At 33.9% G+C, this 21,330-nt stretch overlaps 1 pseudogene; it reads left to right on the forward strand.

The window, feature by feature from the left end:
- Window positions 1–5,092: 5,092 nt before the first annotated feature.
- The window catches only part of LOC143394620 (large ribosomal subunit protein eL31 pseudogene), a 37,369-nt pseudogene continuing 21,131 nt past the window's right edge, over window positions 5,093–21,330 (forward strand).

Consider the following 21,330-nt stretch of genomic DNA (forward strand, 5'->3'; position numbering starts at 1 on the left):
TCAATATTGGATAGAACAAGTACACAGAATATAAGGAAATAGAAATCATAAACAATATAATAAAATAACTAGATGTAACACACATATACAGAAAACTACTAAATAACAATAGCATATGCATTTTTCTCTTATATAAATGGGACACACTCCTTTGTGATTGCTTTTTTTATCCATTGGTTCCTTAAAATAAGACTTCTATAGAGTAAGAATTAAAAAAACAATCAGTGAGATGAATAGAGAGCCTACAGACGGGAACAAATTTTTACCACACACACATCAGATAGAGCATTAATCTCTAGTGTAAAGAACTCAAAAAGCTAAACACACACACATAAAAAAAACAAAACAATAAATGGGCCAAGAAACTGAACAGACACTTCTCAGAATATGATACAATCAATCAACAAGTATATGAAAAAGTGTTCAACATCAATAGAAATTAGAAAAATGAAAATCAAAGATTTTCTAAGATTTTTACTCTAAGATTTCCTCTCCAGTGAGAATGGCAGCTATTAAGAACATAAACAACAATAAGTGTTGGCAAGGATGTGGGGGAAAAAGCACATTCTTACATTGCTGGTGGACTGCAAAATGATGCAGTTAACATGGAAAGAAATAAAGGAGATTCCTTGGAAAGGGAATGGAACCACCATTTGACCCAGCTATCCCACTCCTTGTTCTATATAGCCAAAGGATTTAAAAACAGCATACTACAGGGACACAGCCACATCAGTGTTTATAGCAGCACAATTCACAATAGCTAAACTGTGGGACCAAACTAGATGCCCTTCAGCAGATGAATGGATAAAGAAAATGTGGTATATGTACACGTTGGAATACTATTCAGCATTAAAGGAGAATAAAATCATGTTATTTGCATATAAATGGATGGAGTTGGAGAAAATTAAATGAAGTAAGCCAATCCAAAAAAACCAAATGCCGAATATTTTCTCTGATATAAGGATGCTGATTCATAATGGGGATAGGGAGTGGATCATGGGAAGAACAGATGAACTCTAGATAGGGCAAATGAGAGGGAGGGTAAAGAAGGGGGCCTGGGGGTAAGAACGGAAGCAGAATGATATGGACATAGTTATTCTACGTTCATGTAAGAAGACATGAATGGTATGACTCTATGTTGTGTACAACCATAAATATGAAAAATTGTGCTATATATGTGTAATATGAATTGAAATTCATTATGCTTTTATATACAATGAATTAGAATAAATTTTACAAAAGTATATACTCTGCAAAATAAATTGTAGGAACAACAACAACAAAAAAAAAACAAGAGTACCTTTGTTGAATTTCCACTATTTTGTGAATGTTGTGGTTTCATTCTATTATTGATTTGTAAGTTCACTGTGCTGTGGTCAGAGAAAATGCTTTATAATTTTATCTCTTTAAGTCCATTAAGATATGTGTTTCTTAATAATGGAAATTACAAGACTTAGAGATAAACAAAAATTAAAACACAGCATATAAAAAATATGGGATACAGCAAAAGCGGGCTAAAGTGAATACTTACATTACAAAAGGAAGATCTCAAAGCAAAAGAAATTTAACTTTACAGTGTACCCAGGTAGAAAAAGAGCAAATGCAACCTAGCACTATCAGAAATAAGGAAATAGTTGTGATTAGTGCAGAGATAAATAAATGTGTAGGATACAAAAATAGTAAAGTAACTAAAACCAAAGTTTAGTTCTTTGAAATGCTTGAGAAAAATGTCAAACCTTTACCTAGATGGACAAAGAAAATAGAATGAAGTCTCCAATTACAAGAAATCAGAAATGACAGTGGAAACAATACTACTGATTCTACATAAATCAAAGTTTTAAAAGAGTTTACAATGAGCAATTATGTGTAAACAAATTTGATAAAGTTCAGGAAATGGGCTTGTAATTGGGAATATAAAACATTCTAAGATTAAGTTATGAAGACACAGAAACTCTGAATAAACCTAAAACTAGCAAGGGAATTAAATCAATAACCAAAAATCTCTTAACAAAGAAAAGAACTGGACTTGATAGCTTCTATTGAGAATTTTCTCAAACATTTAAAAATTTATGCCAATATTTGCGAGACTTTTCAAAAAAAATATAAGAAAGGATGCTACCTGATTCATTCAATGAGGCCACAATTTTATGATATCATATAGATGATACAAAAATTAAATTATAGATCAAATTTGCTTATGATATGAAAAAAATCTTAAACAGAATGTTAGCAAACTACATTCATCAAAATATTATAACGATTATTCACCACAACAATGTTGAGTTTATTCCTGGAAGCAATGCATGTCCATCAACCAATCAATGGATAGGCAACTCTGGTATACACTTACAGTGAAATATAGTTCAGTCTCAAAAGGAGAGTAAACTCTGACATCCTATAATGAGAATGAATCTCAATGCTATCATAAGTGAAATAAGCCAGTCTCTCTCTCTCTCTCTCTCTCTCTCTCTCTCTCTCTCTCTCACACACACACACACACACACACACACACACATACACACATATTACATGATTCTATTTCTATGAAATACTAAAGTAATCAAAAAGTAGAATGGTGACTATCAACACTTGAGGGGGAAATGGGGAATTATTTAATGGATGCTATAGTCTAAATTTTGATGTTTCCTCAGAATTTATATGTTAAAACCTAATTACTACTGTGTGTACATTAAGAGGCTGGATCTTTTTGATTTGACTAGGTCATAATGGCAAAGCCCTCTTGAATGGGATTAGTATCCCTATAAAACATGCCCAGAAAGCTTCTTTGTCTCTTCCATCATTTGAGAACATAGTTAGAAGGTACCATCTATGAACTAGAAAGGAGGCAATATCCAGACAATGAATATCCTGGCACTTTGATCTAGGACTTACTAGCCTAAGAACTGTGAGGAATAAGTTTGCGTTTATAAATCACCAACTTATGGCATTTTTAATAAAAGTACAGAGTGTTAGTTTTGCAAGGTTCTACTAGCTCTAGGGAATGATGGTGGTAAAGGCTGAACAATAATATAAATGTACCTAATACCTATGATCTATATTGTCAAATGGTTATTAGTAGATTTCACATGTGTTTTGCTAAAATAGAAATTTGCCAAAAGATGAAAATTAAAACTCAAGTTGAAAAAAAATTGTTATAGTGGGTATTAAAAAATGTGTAAAGAAATCCAATTGAGATGATTAAAAAAAAAATCAGAAGCTGGTTCTCGGGAAGTTATCTATTACATAGAAAACTAGACTACAAATCAGAATAAATTATCATGTTTAGGACAAACAGGGATTTACAAAATAAGGATCAAATTGAATATAAGGCAGGAATCTAGTGCTTTGTGTATTTATTTCTTATTGTTTCTCACCAGGAAAATTCATTGTGAACTTTCCCCCATTTGGTGAAAAGTTACAGATACTTTAAGATAGCTAATGATTATCACCAAAATGAAAGTTCCTTGACCTTTTGTTATGTCTTCATTAAGAATAAAAACTTTAAACAATGTCTTGTATATATTAAAAAACTCCATAATTATGTTGAATCACTGAATTATACCACAAATTATCACAGAAATTTATTCATCAACCAGTCAGTCATTGATGTTCAAATCTAGGTTAAGACTAGGTCCTAATTAGAATTTTAAGTTTTGAGTCTTTATAACATACAGATTTTTATTTCATATTTGGGCACTGTGCTATTTGCATTCATAAAATAATTTGTGCTGCAATATTTTTTCTTTGCTAAACTCTTTATCTTTATATATCATAGTTAAATTTGTTTTAACTGTTATATAAAACATAAAAATTATACATAGTAAATGGACAATGTGATATTTGTGTGTGTATATATATGTATATATGTATATACTTTGTGCAACAATTAAATCAGTTTAAACATCTCTCTTCTAAAAAGTTTATTTTTTCTTTATAATGAAATTTCAAATTTTTTTCTTGTAGCATCTTGAAATATGCAGTACATGAAACAGAACTTCATATTGAGCAAAGGGTCAGACATTTCTGATCAAAGGCCATATTCTCCCCTTGATTTGTGGATCATTTTAATCTTCATTTTGAAAAGAGTTCAGAAATCAAGCAGTCAAGAAAGGGCAAAAAGAAATGATATAATATGAATACAGAAACTAAATTGCCATAGGGAGTAAGATATAAAAAAGAATTTGGATCAAGCTGGTAGACATAGCTGCTTTCAATTTACAGTAAACTTGTGGAATAAAGAAACATATTAAATAACATCATATGTTTGCCACCAGCAAAATCTAGGCTGTAGAGAACAACACAGTAAAGGACTTAATAACTTTGACCAAAAGAAATTTTTTAAAGAAAGTAGACTTGGCAAGGATATTTATACTTGAAAAGATATTAACTATGAGTTGATAACTTTTAAGAGAGGTGATGGATCCTTGTGGTTTCACTATACCAATATCTCTATAAAGTAGTACATTTGAAAATTATATGAAGAAAAATTATAGAAACATATAAAAAGTAGGAGTCATTTATTGAGAATTTGTGGTAAAGCCCTTGACAAACTAACTTTTCTATGCTATATCATTAAAATATTTTGTGAATTAAGTATTTTTGTTCACAGTTTAAAAATAAAACTCCATTTCAAATCATTAAAGTATATTGTCTGTGGTCAGAGCTAATAAGAGAGGATTAAGCCTGTTAGGGTGTTTGAGTAGAGATGGTGCTTGCAGGGGGCAAAGATTTGTAGGCAGAGAACAATTATCAGTAATTGCCTCCAAGAGAGGGTCCTGGGGGAAGGGCTTTTTATGGGTTTGTAAGGATTGGCAGGGGTTAGCAGGTGCTGTGAGGAGCAGGATGTTCTTTAGACTCTTGGGGTGCTTCTGGCAGGACCCTTACAGCAGCTTCCTCGAGATGTATTTGTTATACTCACCAATCACTGGGATCTTGATGTTCAACTTCATTTTTTTTTTCAGGTGCTGCTATACCTTGCCATAATTTTCTACTTACCTAGGACTCAAAGATAATATTGTAACAAAGGAGAATTAGTTTTGTTTTATCAAATTCTCCTCTTATAATAGTTTTGAAATTATTCTTAACTAGAAAGATGGGCAAAGATCCATCTCCTGTAGCTGCTCCTGCTGTCCTGGGACACAGAGCTGTCCCTAATACTGGTAAGAGGACAAAGGGGGTGGAGGGAGGGGCTGATAAAAAATTGTCCTGCATATTATATCAGAAACAACTTATATATCTGAGAGTGTCTCCCACAGTTGGAATGGGGGTTTGGATAAATGAGATTGAGAAAAAGAGACAAAGTCCAAAGATTGAGTTGGAAGCAATTACTTTTAGCGGTCTATGAAGGATCATAAGTAAAGTTTCTGGCAGAACCCACTAGCTCCCAGTTTTTATAATTTTCTTGTTCACTTCTGGCCTTTTTGAGATGCTATCAAGATTATCTAAGACCTGGTCTTACTCATTAACATAAAAGCTGCACTCTTGTAATAGGGCACAGCCTCCAGCTAGGTCTAGTGAATGCAGGTTTTGAAGAACTGCACTACCAAAGAGTTTGTTTTTAGACTGCTTGGAGGGTAGCAGCCTGTCAACAACTTGTTGATTTAAAGAGAAAGAGTTAAATGTTTGGATTGAGTGAGCCATCCTTCCTGTTCTCAATGCAATTCCTATTTGAAGTCCAGGAAGGATGAGAAGAGATGTTGGTTCATCTCTGTGTTTTCAGGCCCAGGGCCTTATGTTTGGGCTGTTTACAGTTTGTGACAAGGGTACAGGGATTAGTGAATTGGAGAAATATAAGACAAAGACTAGAGAGAAGAAGGTTCAGTGTCCTTTCCAGGTGGGGGAAAGCAGAGGAAGGCTGTGTTCCCACCAAGAGTGTACATGAGAGTTAGGGTCAAGGCAGCAGGACATGGCCAGTTGACCTGCTTGTGATTGAGTAGGGGAGGAAAGGAGATAAATTCCTTCAACCATAGAGGCTGCCAATGGACCAGATAAAGTGTTTTTAGAGTAACTTTTCTTTATATATTAACACTTAACCTCAAAAGACTCTATTTGAGACATCCATTTTTAATGTAAACAGGAATTGCCACCAGAGATCAATTTTCTACTTTTTCTCCATCCATACTTCAATACTTATAAGAAGTACTTATCCAAATACATATTTTGTCCTAAAATCCAATGTAAATATTGAAAATGAGTGAGAGAGTTATTTGGCCTTGTTCAGCATATTTATCTATGCTTAGGGAGCAGAGACTTTATGCTTTGTATACATTCATAAGCATGTTCGGAGACAGTGATGAGGATTGAGGCTTTAAAAATAATGACACAGAATAATGTCTCTTGGTACCCCAGAAGTAAAGAAATATGACTAGTTTCAAATGCATAAACACAGGCACGAACCCACACATATGATTTTATTAATTCATTCATTCATTTAGTTTTGTGTGTTTACCCAATAGATGAGTTTCTGTTTTGTCACTTGGCTAATCAGAATGTGTTGCTTTTCCCAAATATTTGTGACTTTGAACTAGGAGGATACAAACAAAATAAACATCTTAAACACTCCAGTGTCATACTCCTATTCATAGTATGAGAAACAGAATTTCTTTTATAATTTTGACCATACTTCGTAGAAGGAATTCTGAAGAAAAAGGGTTGAATAATTAACACTGCAAACTATCTAATTCTTTTAGCAAAGCTTATTTCACAGTTTTGCTTCAGTGTTCACCAGCTGTAGAGAAGGCAATTCAAACTCCCTAAATTAATCCCAGCTGCAGTGCTTGCAACACAATTAACACGTTTAAAAGTGATAAATATATGTTAAAAAACAACAATTTGGGGTCGATTTAAAATGAGCTATCAGAAAGTCGGAGATTGCCTAAATCCTATTCATTTCTTGTCTGGTAATTGTAAATCTCAATAATCAATTTGGAATTGAGTAGAGTTTAAAATTTATAAATTTTAGTACATATGTTCTATTTAAACTCAAAATGAAAGATATGGTTTAGAGAAGTGTTTCATATATTTAGATAAAATGAAATACTGATACTGGCTTATTCAGTTAGACATTTAAAGAGAAGGGAGAAAATAATTATGTTGCTATCGAGGTGATACCTTTTGGACAAATAGTTAAAAATAGTACTTGTGGCTCTAAGTTAGTTTCTCAATTACCTACACATCATGATTTACATGCAAGATAACATTTAATGTTTGAAATAGAAGGAAATCCCTAAGATTTTGGAAACAGTGATTTGATGATCTACGTACCTGAAAATGGTCTGCCATTTTTCACATCCATCCCACATCTCCAGAATATAAATTTGGAAATATACCCAGCTTGACTGAGATAATATTTATGCAACAATAATTTGTGCCACTAGGGGAGTTGAGAAATTCTTTGGTAAATGAATGACAGGAGCATTGTGCACTAGACATTCTCCACTTTGTGTACATTTTGTCATTTGATTTTAACAATAATCACTTGAGTATTATTATATGCCATTTTATACTTGAGGAAAGTGAATCTCACTATAAATAAGGATTTTCCAAGTTAAATAAACTATTGAACATACTTTAATGGAAAAACAACATACTGCATTATAGTTTTACTCCAATGATGTAGTGTTTCTAAACTTTTTAAACTATCACTTAATATACAATTATTTTTAGTTTTCATAAGTTAAGTGTAAGATATAAACTATACACCTTTATTTGAAATAATTTAGCATCTTCATTTTGAGTAGTAGCTATTCATATTAATAGTCTTGAATCAGAGATGTGGCAGAAAAAATAGCTCTCAGACTTGGTGATAAATAGAGGTCAATAGAAGATAGTACATCAGCATGATTCTTTAAAATGGAATTTACAGGGGTCTGAAAAAAATGAAAATCTGCCACTAGCAACAAGAAGAAACTTATATAAAGCAATAATGTTTTAAGTTTCAACATATGAAGTTTTAGATTTGAAATGATTGCTAAAAGAAATATTAATAAAATGAATGCTTGGAAATTACTAAGTGAAATAAAATCATAATTATTAAAACACATAATTACATATGTGTCTTAGGAGATAAGTTAAGGAGATGTTGTAGGGGTCATTTACTCTTAAACCTGGAAAGAACAAAATAAATCTGGACGTTTATAGGAATTAACTAGATTCCCAAAGATGGATTCTGATGGAATACCAAACCTTATCAAAAAAGAGAAATTATATTAATTATGACAAAATATGAAAAAAAATATTAAATTTTATTTTCTAAATTTGATAAAAAGAATCAACCTAATATTACATCTTTACAGTGTTGTACTGGGTATTTTCTTGTTTTTTTGTTTATAGAATTTTTAATGCTTCTATACCCTCAAAAAGTAGATACTACTATTTTAAATTTCGACTAGTCAGATAAGGTAATAAGTGGCTTGCTCATGATCATATACTGATGAATTGTGGAGCTAGGACTCAAAATCATAATTCAAAGCTTATTTGTTTTTTTATATAACATCAAATTCATTTAGAGAAAATACAGAAATACTAGGAAATAAGGCCATTTTAATAAAATAAAATAAAATGTATATAAAATTAACAAAGGTATATTTTGCATGAAATTCTTCCTCCTTATTTTACAATACCTTGTTTACAATTGTTTACTTTTTTCTCTAGGCATCCCATCTCTTGTTAGAATGTCAAATTTTTCAGCATCCTTTTTTTGCACTGAGAATTTCACCTAGAATGTTAATTTCCATTCACTTACTACCTACTGGTATCTTTTTCAAGTGTGTGATCTTGGTAATTTTCAAAAATGTAACTTATTGAAATCAGAAACCCTTTAATATAAATTGTATTAATATGTCAGCAAATAGTTCCATTATTCACCTAGACATTAAAGGTAGCAATATTGAGGCATTGACTTATCCCTTCATTTTTCTACGTCATATTATTCCTTATGATTCAGTTAAAGAAATCTCACATGTGTCCTTTCTGTCTGCACCTACAGAGTGTCGTATTTTGCCTTCTCAAACATTTTCAAACAAATTATCACAATGGGAAACTAGCTGCTTTCTTACCTCTAAGTGTTCAAACTTCCGTCTTTCCTGCCTACAAATATGTATCTAAAACAAACAACAACAACAACAAAAAAAAAAAAAAAAAACAGCCTAGGAAACTTTAGTTACTCTTTATAATCACAAAACTTTCCATTTTCTAATTATAGTATGCATATCTCAGGGCTTCATGGAAACGCTTTAAGTGGAATTATGGTACGCACAAAGAAAGTGTGCTACCTTAAAGTCTTAAATTGCCATTACAATTTGTGACAGTTATCCATAGTCTCAATTTTGCTATTCAAATAAGAAATCTCAAGCAAAGGTTCCTAATCCTTCTTAATTCATTATGACATTAGTGTCTCAGAAATTTTTTGTATTAATTCTGGGCAAAAAAAAGATGATAGAGAATCACAATCCATAACAGTTACATTTATTAAGTAGACAGGTATAAATAACTTATTAAGTATGTATGTCCTAACATTTTATTTGCTGTTTGGGAAACTATTATATGTAAAATGAAAGGAATAATAATAATTTTAATTAATTTAAAAATATTCACAAATACTAGGTGATGCTTACATCTGTTAGCATTGCAATTTCTCAAAGCATAAACTCAGACCTTCACCACCATTCTCATTTTCTGTTCAACATCAATTTTTCCTTAGTGCTGGTTTTATCTTAAAGTGCTTTCTAAAAATCCAACTTTGCAAAAATGTCATCCAAAACAATTTAGTGTGATCTAATGTTGAGTCTGTTTAACTACCTGGAGTTAGAAGTTCATGCATCCACTGTGATATTCAGCATCACGAATTTCCCTAGAAAATATAAAAGAAACACCTAATTTTTCTGCAGTACCCTGTGGTAACATGGCGCTTAATTTGGGAAATACACATCTAAAACAAAAACAAACACAAATAAAAGATCCTTACAAGTCTATGTTTTCACTAGAATGCTTATATAATTCATATTTAATCAGTCACACATGCACACATAGGGAAAAAAAAAACACCCTTAATGTACAAGGGAATTTGTATATTTTATGCTGTGAGCCTGAATCATGATAGATGCATGTGATTCAGTCTCTGGATGTGTTTTTTTTAATGCTACTTCTTAACTATATGGTTATGTATACTTATGTTATATAAGATAAATATAGTCACACTAGAAGTCTTAGTAGTGAAATAAGAAAACAGAAAACTAAAAAGTATACATATGAAGAAGGAAAATATAAAGTTTTTATTCTGTACATACAGGAAATCTGAAAACATCAACAACAAAATATTGTCTTGAAACTTGTATGTGATCATAGGAATGTTGTAGGATAAAAGGAGAAAGTCAATTTATTTTCAATATTCTAGTAATGTACAAGTAAAAGTTGAAATTTAAAACACATTACTGTTTATATTAGGAGCCCTGAAGTGAAATATTTATACATAAATCTAACAAAATATGTACAAGATCTAGATGATAAAAACTATAAAACTCAGATGCCTAATAAATTAAAAGATAGTCCATGTTTATGGATAAAGAGACTGAATATCATCAAGGTATCAGTTCTCCCCAATTTGGTGTACAAATTCAATTTAATCTCAACTAAAATCTCAGAAAATAATTCTGAAGATACTGATTCCAAAGTCAATATGAAAATGCAAACAATCTAGAATAGACAATATAATATTGATGGAACAAAAATTTTGAAGACTTACAGCAGCAGTTTTGGGATTTTAAATTTTTAGTCAGCAGGAAAGTGTGATACTAGAAAGATAATAGATACATAGACAATGGAAACAAAATTAAGACTCCATAAGTAGGCCCACATAAATATTGTCAATTGACATTTGACAAACTAACAAAGACAAAGGAGAAAAGACAATGCTGGCACAATGAGATATCTACATTCCAAAAAAAAAGAAAAAAAAAGGAATCCACATATAAAACTTAATGCTTTTCAAAAAGGAAATTTGAAATAGAGCACAGACATAAATGTTACATGAAAATTACAAAATACAAAATTCTTAAGAGTTTACATGGAAAAATCTCAATAAACTTAGGTGTGAACATGACATTTTAAAATGCAAAACTAAAGGTATGATATATGAAGAAAATATTTATTAGCAGTGCTTCCTTAGAAGTAAAATGTGTGATCTCTAAAAAACACTGTCAAGCATATGAAGGGTCAAGCTACAAAAGCTGAGAAAGTATTTGCAGAAGACATATCTAATAATGTCCTCTGAGGCAAAGTATATAAAGAATCCTTAAAACTTAACACTAACAAATGAAAGCTCATAGAATAAAATAGATAAAATACTTGAATAGATGTGCAAACCTGCAAATAAATACTTAGAGCAACTTAATCATAATTGTCAAAACTTGGAAGAAACCAAGATGTCCTTCAGTAGGTGACTGGATAAACTGTAATACTTGAACAATGGGATACTTCTCAGTACTAAAATGAGCTATCCAGCAATGAAAAAAAGTGGAGGAAATAAATACATAGTATTAAGTGACAGAAGTCAAAGTGTAAAGGCTACACACCATGTAATTACAAAAAAAAGAACAATACTCTGAATTATGAAGCCATTGAAAAGGTCAGTGGTTTCCAGGTTTTGAAGGAGGAATGTGAATGGATAAAGCAGAGAATTCTTAGGCCCAGTGCAATAACTCAGCATACTCTAATAACAGGTACGTGTCACTGTTCATGTTTCCAAATGTATAGTGCCGCAGTCTGGCTGGGCACAAAATCACGAGCCACTCAAGCAGGAACAAACTTTATTTCCAAAACTCCTGCGAAAATGCCACACACGAGGCCTTCTCCCGGGACACACTACATCAACAGGAACTCCCTCCTCCGGAATTCCCTCCTACCCCACTTCCCCAACCAATGGGAACTCTCCTGGAGGGAGTCCCTTGAGACCTCCAAAGTAGCAGGCCTAGGCAGACAGCAGGGGTCTAATCTTCAATTGAATGCACATCTTAACATAATCATTATCATCTCAATGACTTGCTGGGGTCACCTTTCAACCAAAAATGCCATGCCATGACTCATTCCTACTTGGCTATGGCTATCAGCAGTATAGAACATAGAACATCAAGTGTGAGCTCTAAGGTGAGCTATGGTATTTTAGGTGATAGATATATATCATTGCAGGTTCATCAATTATATTTGTAACACTGGGCCACTTTGGTGAGAGATGTCAATAATGCAGTAGTAGCATATTAAGGTCAAAAAAAGATCTCTGAATATTTGTTTTTTTTTCCAAATATCAACTATTGTCTACTTTTATAATTGTAGAAGTTGTTGAAAATGAACATACATTTTTTTTTTTTCTAGTCAGGTTCTCAGAAACTAAGAATGTTACTAAAAATTGTAAAATTAAGGTGAAACACTTGACTTAGAACTTTTTGGAAGACACCAGACAGTTCTCTTGCTCAGACAGTTCTATTATCTGACAACATTAACAATGTGACAGCGGAGCAGGTATCCAGTGTATCCACATATATGGTTTCCAAGTCCGTGTGCTTTGCATGTTATTCATTGCTTTAACATTTTGTCTCCATTCTCACTTCATTAAAGAGGAAGTTCAGAGCTCAATGAAGTCCTGCCTCTAAGAATGTCTTATTGTACAACATACATGCAAAATAAACAGACTACCAATTGCTTAAAGAAAATAGATTTTTATAGTGTTATGTCTTAATTATAGTCTTTCTCCATTTATTCTTAGTCCCAAGATGCCGCAGTCTGGCTGGGCACAAATCACGAGCCACTCACAACTTTGTAGATTCAAACAGCAATTCTTTATTCCCGATCTCACACCGGCCTTCTACAAACAAGTTCTGGGGAAATCCACGTTCTCTGCCCAAATCCACACCTCCACTGGGCTTCTGTCTCCCAAAAATACTGTCTGAATCCCGTGAGAACTCAAGAGGAACTCAGGCAGCAGGATACGCCCTATTCCCAGCAGGAATAACCTTCCTAAACTGGGAATGCCCTAAACCCTGATTGTCCTAAACTGGGAACGCACTAAACCTGGTTCTGCCTGGTCCTAGAGCAAGGTCACCTTACATGCAATGTCACTGCAAAATGTCCTATTTCCACGAGTCCTTCCACTAAGCAACATGGGGTACGCTGGCAAGTAAATTGTCATACCTACTTGGCTAATGGCTCCCAGCACCAAGACAAAATTTATTGTTACACATCTAAAACCAAATTTAACATGAATTTAGAAATCTAAATCCTTTAAAAAAAAAAGACATTACTAGTTTCTTGGATGCTATGTTGCTTTGTTGGATTACAGAAGAGAGAAATACTGGCAAGGCTGTTTTATGTCTAATTTAAGATTTGATTCTCTTTTGTACAACAAGGGAGCATGTCTGGGATACGGGTGGAATTGCTAGTAAAGACAAGAAGAGAGACTCGGAGTTCAAGGTCCATTTCCAATAATACAGTCTGAACTATTATCCAAGGCCAACGTCAAGAGAGCTATTCAGATCAGTTCTGCATTATAAAAGTTGCTGTCCTAAGGATGAAGCTTTTTATGTTTTTTTTCCCCCCTTCATTCCAGGAACTTTATTTCTAAGGGAGATTTCAATTGCTTTGTGTCGGACTTCAATAAATCTGGGCCAACAACCAAACTGCCAGAGGGAACTATAAAGCTGAATGAGATCTAAAAAGATTTACTATTAGTCAATGTGTAGAGAGAAATTCATTCAACCATTAAAGATTATATTTCCCAACCAAAAAAAGAAAAAGAGAATGAGTGGGAGTGCATCCTATATCAACAGATTGCCAATGAAATCCAGGTGTGTGTGTGAGGGGGTTAATTCAGGGTGGTCTACAGCATTACCCGTATCACTGTGTCCATTTCTCAACATCCAGTGATCATCATAGACATATTGAGAGCAACACACATTCTGTGGAATGCATCGTCCTTAAAATTTCACTCACCAAAGCAATTCCCACCAGGCTTAACCTGTGAATTATGTCTGCAAAAATATAGTTATTACTATTTCCATTTCTGTGCTGATGCCTAGCTGCACCCATCTTGCTTTAAAACTGAATTGGTTACACGTGAATGAGGGAATGTCAGTCAAATAATGTTGAAAGTACTATTGAGTAAACTTCTGAGAGATTCTTTTGATTGTCTTAAGATTGATTGCATTGAATTGAACACTTATCTGAATTTCCTTCTCTGTTTTGCTTTAATTTTATGGGAATTTTTTTTTTTTGGTAAGGTTGTAGAAATATTACCTTCTGTATTTTGCAGTAATATGAAACTTTTGATTATTGATGTCACATAAAGCCAATCATATTATATTTAATGATAATTTAGTGAAATGGAATATGTAATATATAATATAATGGAGAAACAGTTTCCTTGGACATTCCTGTATTTGCCAGGAAACTTTTTATTTACATAAGTATGGTCATATACTACTCAATATATTAACCCTTAAATAGAAGGGAGACAATTTATGGTTGTAGTAGTGTTACCACTGTTGACCGGTGACGAGTCCTTGCTTTCCCAATGTTGAAGTATAACACCAGAGAAGCACACTGAGGCAAGATCAGCGTAGAAAATAGAAGTTTATTAAAGGACAGCAGAAAAGACTTTTCTCGGAGGAAGAAGGCGACCCAAGAGATGGAATCCATGGAAGTACAGTTGTTTCCCCTTTTTATAGTTCTTTCAGTGATGGAATGTAGGTGGGAAGGCCCAAGGGGTGGGACACAGTTGGGCCAAAGAAGTAATCTGGTCAGGAAGGACTTCTGAGTCAGCATCTTCAAGTTTGCTGGGGGCTGTTCATTAACACTTCTTTGGGATGGGCTCAGGGCCTTGGATTTTTCCCAGACTTCATTAATATTCCAAGAGTTGTTCAACTTTTCTCGGAATTCATTCTCAACATGGCCTCCATTTTGGATCTTACTTGATATTAGACCTGATTTACCTAACTACACTGACTACCTAACTGTAAATTCTGGCTTCATTAGGATATAATCAAATGAGTCATTGCTTAGATTAAAATAGACACACACACACATATACACAGTAGTTTACAGATGGGATCTGATCTTGTTCCACTTTCAAATACCCCTGATAAAATGCAGTTGTCCATTTTTTCCCTGAAAATAACTAAAAATTAATACAATAGTGAATATAAGAAAAAATCTGCATAAAATTTGGACTGTTTTTTAATTATCCACTTGAACTTACAGTTTATCAAATCTCACTTAAGATTGATTAGACCTGAGTGCAAATGTACTTTGGAGTCTTTATGTACATTTGTAAGTAGGATTCTCTATCATCAGAGAAGCTATCATTAACTTCTACCATCTACAGAAGACAGAAATTTGACCTCAAAGAGTTTTTACTCATGCTTTTTAATGAGAAAAAAAAAAATTTAAGTTAGCTAGTGTAGCTGGTTAGAAAAACAATTAAATGTATTTTCTCATTGCTGTCTCTGTTTCTAGTATAGGGAAAATAAATATTTAATGCTTGAGAAACCTCCACAAGAAAGTAATTTAATAAATATGCGTATGAAATATCTGAAAATCCCCAAAAGAATGGGGTGGTAGTATGATTAATAGTAATATTATTAAATTCTGTAGTTTGAGAAATTTCTCTATTTATAAAGAAATAATAAGAGAAAATCCTGAAAGAAACAATAGTTTCAATAGCCAATTGTTTTAGTTCCATTCATATTTCAATAAAATTAACCTATCAATAAAAAAACACTTTATCTAGGAAAGAATTGATTGGAAAAATAATGACTATCAAATCAACTTAAAATACATTTTAAATTTCACTGATAATTTTTAGGTACTTCATAAGATCCACAAACCTATGGCTAAGGTATTATATAAACTTCCACTAGAGGGTAACTTTAAAAATAAATAGCCCTTTAATCCTGTCATCTAAATGATTCTAATGTTTTCAAATGTTTACATACATTTCTCAAAGAAATTTAAGAGTACTTTCTAAAATTGTAAATATGTACTCAAATCTCTTTACTATTACCCTTAACACTATCAAACTCTTCTGCTGCACTCTGGCTGGGCACAATTCAGGAGCCACTTGTCAAAAGAAATGAAATTTATTTTTAGAACCACACACACCAAACAAAACAGCTCCTCAAGAAAACCTTCAGAGCTCAACTGCCACCACTGGCTTCCCACAAGCCTCTCAACCTCCCCCACTCCTCCTGCTCTTGAGGCCGATTGGCTGGGTCGCATGGGCAGAGCCAAAAATTCCCCCAATGAGCAGCTCCATGGTCTGAAAAGGCGGGGAAACAGCCCAATGAGCATCACCGCAGAGGAGCCAATCAGTTGGCAGCTAGAAGTTGCTGGGGCCGCTGGGAGCCAATCATCAGCTGGCAGCTGGAAGTTTGCTGGCAGCTGGAAGTTTGCTGGGGCCCCTTCGGCTGTGGCTCTCAACATCTCCCCCTCTCTGTTTAAACAACAAGCATGTGGCTTAGGGACCGTGCCAGCCTTAGGTTGTCCAATAGTACATATTGTTCTTACCCATTATCGGATGAGCTGACCTCAAGGCATCAGCCTCCTGTCTTAGGTTGGTACCATTGCAATTGGATCTTACCCATCAATGACTACCAGTCCAGTATACAGCCACACCTTATCAGCGTGGGGGTGTGAGGTTCTTTGCCTCACCTCTGTTGGTCCGCAAATTTTAGCTGAATGACCATGACAAGCAGAAGGGAGGAAAATACACCAAGCCAATTGACGGTTCCTTTTGGAAAAATTGTACCACCGATGACATCATCAGCAAAAACACCCCAACACTACCACAAGTCGCTGCACCAACAGATAGTTCACAATGCATACAGGTGAGTTCACAATGCATACAAGTGATTCATAGTCCATGCAAGTTCTGCAAGCAGTTCAGTGATGGCTCCTTTTGGAAAAATTGTACCACTGATGACACCATCAGCATAAATACCCCAACACTACCACAAGTTGCTGCACCAACAGACAGTTCACAATGCATACAAGTAAGTTCACAATGCATACAAGTGATACATAGTCCAGGCAAGTTTTGCAAGCAGTTCAATTCAGTGATGGCTATTGCAGAAGCTGTAGATTGGTTTTATTTTTGTCTTCACTGGCACTGGGATGAAGATAGGAATTCTGGGAATAATGGCTAAAAAAAAATTAAATAACATTTCAGAAGGCACTAAAAGAAAACAATTTTCTTTTTTTTTTTTTTAGAAAAAAATTTTCTTAACAATGTACCTTATCTTCAACAGAATTATTAAATATAATGAAAAGGAAAGGTGAAAGTAAACAGATATGTTAAATTTATTTTTTGTTCATATAATAAAACAATCCTCAACAGCTATTTACCTAATTTAAATTAAACCATTTAAATCACATGGAAAAAAAAATATTTGGATCCATTTTTTCATGAGCGCTCATCATATATGATATATGGACATACGTACATTCAAACATATAACACAAAACACAAGTGTGCACACATAATATAATACATACAACACATAACATAATTAAAAGCCTTATAACTTTTTACAGGTGAAATCTCCATTGCAATGTTTAAAAACTCTATAGTCAAAAAAATAGAACTGATCAGCAAAACATTAACCTAGGTCTGTATGAGCTCAAAAAAACAAAATAGAACTTCATGATATGGGAAAGGGCAATAATAAAATAGATATTGAAAAGCATCCTGGTTCTGTCACAGATGTAAGAATAGCCAAACTGGAGTTTTGGATATCAGTTGTTATGGATTTGAGCCAAATCATCTTCTTTTTGGTCTGTAGAAATCGCTTTAATTAATCTTTCTGGAATCCAAATCGGCTGCTGTTCTCCCTGTGGAAACACATAAACAGACCCCCGACTCCAGATAATCACTGGGTCAGGACCTTAGTTAATCTCTCTGGAATCCAAATTGGGTGCTGTTCTCTCTGTGAAAACACACAAACAGAGCCCCGACTCCAGACAATTACTGGGTCAGGACCTTTCCATTGTCCTGTTAGAATATCCTTCCAAAGTACCTTGGGCTTATGTACATTTTTTGGACACATATGCCTTTCTGCAGCACTAAGCCCTGATGAATACAAATTTTAAAAGTTTAGAGTAAAAAGGGTTATTTTAAGTTTATCTTTGGGGAATATATACCCCTTCCCAATTCCTTCTTTTTGCTTTAATAAGTACATTTTAATAGTTTGATGAGCTCTTTCAACTATGCCTTGTCCCTGTGGATTGTATGGGATTCCTGTTATATGACTAATGCCAAATGTTGAGAAAAATTGTTTAAAAGAGGTAGAAGTATAACCAAGGGCATTATCTGTTTTTAACTGTATTGGAACACCCATAGTGGCAAAATTTTGTAAGCAATGAGCTATAACATCTTTAGTTTTTCTCTGGCATGAAGGGAGCCCATCAAAAATCCAGAAGAAGTATCAACTGTAACATGCAAATATTTTAATTTTCCAAATTCTGGCAAGTGTGTGACATCCATCTGCCAAATATGGTTAGGTATCAATCCTCTAGGATTGACTCCAAGATTAACTTGTGGTAAAAAGGTCACCCAATTTTGACATTGTTTTATTATTTGTCTAGCTTGTTCCTTAGTTATTTTAAAATGCTTTTGTAAAGTATTAGCATTGACATGGAACTTTTTATGAAAATTTGTAGCTTCTTCTAGTGTAGAGAAAATATGTATGTCATGTGTAGTTTTATCTGCTAAATCATTGCCCAAACTAAGGGCTCCCGGCAATCCTGTATGTGCCCTGATATGTCCTATAAAGAACGTATCTTTTCTGTCCCAGATTAGACTTTGTATAGTGGAAAGCAAAGAGAAAACAGTAGAGGAAGGGGAAATCCTACCAGCATCTTCAAGGGATACTATAGCATTAACTATATACTGACTATCGGAAAATACATTAAATACAGAATCTTTAAATATCACAAAAGCCTGTAATATTGCCTTAAGCTCTACCTTTTGAGCTGATTGTTTGGGTACTAAGAATGTAAAAGTTTGATCAGATGTAACTATTGCTGCTGTACCATTATTTGACCCATCAGTGAATATATTTGGAGCATTCATGATAGAGGTTTTTCTTGTCATTTTTGGAAAAATTACAGGATGCAATGACCAAAAAGACAATAAAGGATTAGATGGTAAGTGGTTATCAAATGAAACATTAGATTTGCACATGATTATTGCTCAAGTATTTAACTCATTAGCTAACTCATCAATTTGATTCATAGTATATGGAGTAATAATTTTATTGGGAGAAATTCCAAACACTCCCTTTCCTGCTTTTATTCCTTTGAGTATTAATTGTCCTATAGCCTCAGGATACCTAGTAAGAATAGTGTTAGGAGAATAAGATAAATGTATCCATAATAATGGACCTTTTTGCCAAAATACTCCTGTAGGAATATTTTTTGTTGGTAATACAATAAATAATAAAGGCAAACATATCAATTCTATCCAAATGCATATTTTCCATATATGTTTCAATGATTTTTAATACCTTTCTTGCTTCAGGCGTTAACATTGAGGGTGAATTTGGATCTGATGGACCTTTTAGAATATCAAATAAAAGTCCCAACTCTCCTGTAGGTATGCCTAGATAAGGCCTTATCCAATTTATGTCTCCTTATAACTTTTGAAAGTCATTAAGTGATTTGAGTTGATCTACTCGTATTTGAATTTTTGGTGGACAGACCATGGTTGAGGATAATAGAACTCCTAAAGAACTAATTGGAAAATTTAATTGTACTTTATCTATTGCTATCTCTAGATTATAATTTTTTAATAAGTTTGTAAGTGTGGCATAACATTCTAGCAATGCGTTTTTATCTTTGTGTGCTAATAATACATCATCCATATAGAGAAATATTCGTATTTCAGGATTTTGATTTCTAAGTGGCTGGATTGCTTTGTTAACATAAATTTGACACATAATTGGGCTGTTAGCCATCCCTTGAGGGAGTACTTTCCATTCATATCTCTGATCAGGACCTTCATGATTCAGTGCAGGGATAGTAAATGCAAAACGTGGACTATCCTCAGGATGAATTGGAATTGAAAAAAACAATCTTTAATATCTATAACTAAAACATACCAGGTTTTTGGCAAAGCAGACAATTGAGGAATCCCCAATTGAGCAGGTCCCATAATAACCATCTCATTATTAATGGCTCTTAAATCTTGCAATAATCTCCATTTACCAGATTTCTTTTTGATGACAAAAATGGGAGTATTATGGGGAGATACAGAAGGTTGTATATGTCCTTCCGCTAATTGTTGTTTGACCAGGTCATGGGCTGCTTGTATCTTTTCTTTAGTCAGGGGCCTCTGAGGAACCCATACTGGTCTTTCTGATTTCCAAGTAATTTTTATTGTCTCAGTGGCCCTCTCTAAAAATCCAACCCATGTCTGTTTGTTCCTTGATCTACTTGTATTGGTGCTGCTATACCTTGTTCTTGTTTTTCTAATGTTTTTCCTTTCCTAAAACCTTGTCTAGTCATAATAGTGGGTGCATTTTGGTTGATGTTATTTGTTAATGTCAAACCTAATTGATCTAGGACATCTCGTCCCCATAAATTTACGGGAAGATTATCCAATACATATGACTATATAGTTCCTTCACATCCTTCAGGATCCTTCCAATCTAATACCATTGCACTTCTATGGGGATTAGTCACCACTCCTAGGCCTCGAAGCATTTGAGTGGCTTGTTGTAATGGCCAATGTTTGGGCCATTCTTGACGAGAGATGATGCTAAGTTCTACACCTGTATTCAGTAGCCCATTAAATTCATGTCCTTGAATATTTAGTTTTAGCATGGGGCGAGCATCTAAATTTAAAGAAAGCATAGCCCAATCTACACCTGTGGAGCCTAATCCCTTGGAACCTCTTTCTACAGTATGACTGGAAAATTTATCATGTAGGCTGGGTATTATTAGTAACTGTGCTATTCTATCTCCTGGTGAAATTACTGATATACCCTTTGGAGAACTGGCTATAATTTTTATTTCACCTTCATAATCTGAATCAATTGCCCCAGGACTTATCATAAGTCCTTTTAGAGTAGAAGAGCTGTGTCCCAATAATAAGCCTACTGTTCCTTTGGGAAGAGGTCCTTTTACCCCTGTGGGAATGATTTGAACTCCCATCTCTGGAGTTAGTACTCATCTGGCGGAGGCGCAGATGTCCAACCCTGCGCTCCCTCTGGTTTGTCTGATGAAGGATCTGATGGACAATGTGTCCTGGGCACTACCCTGATGGGGTTGCTGGGTTCCTCTAGTGCT

The sequence above is a fragment of the Callospermophilus lateralis genome, chromosome 3 (genome assembly GCF_048772815.1).
Source record: "Callospermophilus lateralis isolate mCalLat2 chromosome 3, mCalLat2.hap1, whole genome shotgun sequence".
Classification (NCBI taxonomy): domain Eukaryota; kingdom Metazoa; phylum Chordata; class Mammalia; order Rodentia; family Sciuridae; genus Callospermophilus; species Callospermophilus lateralis.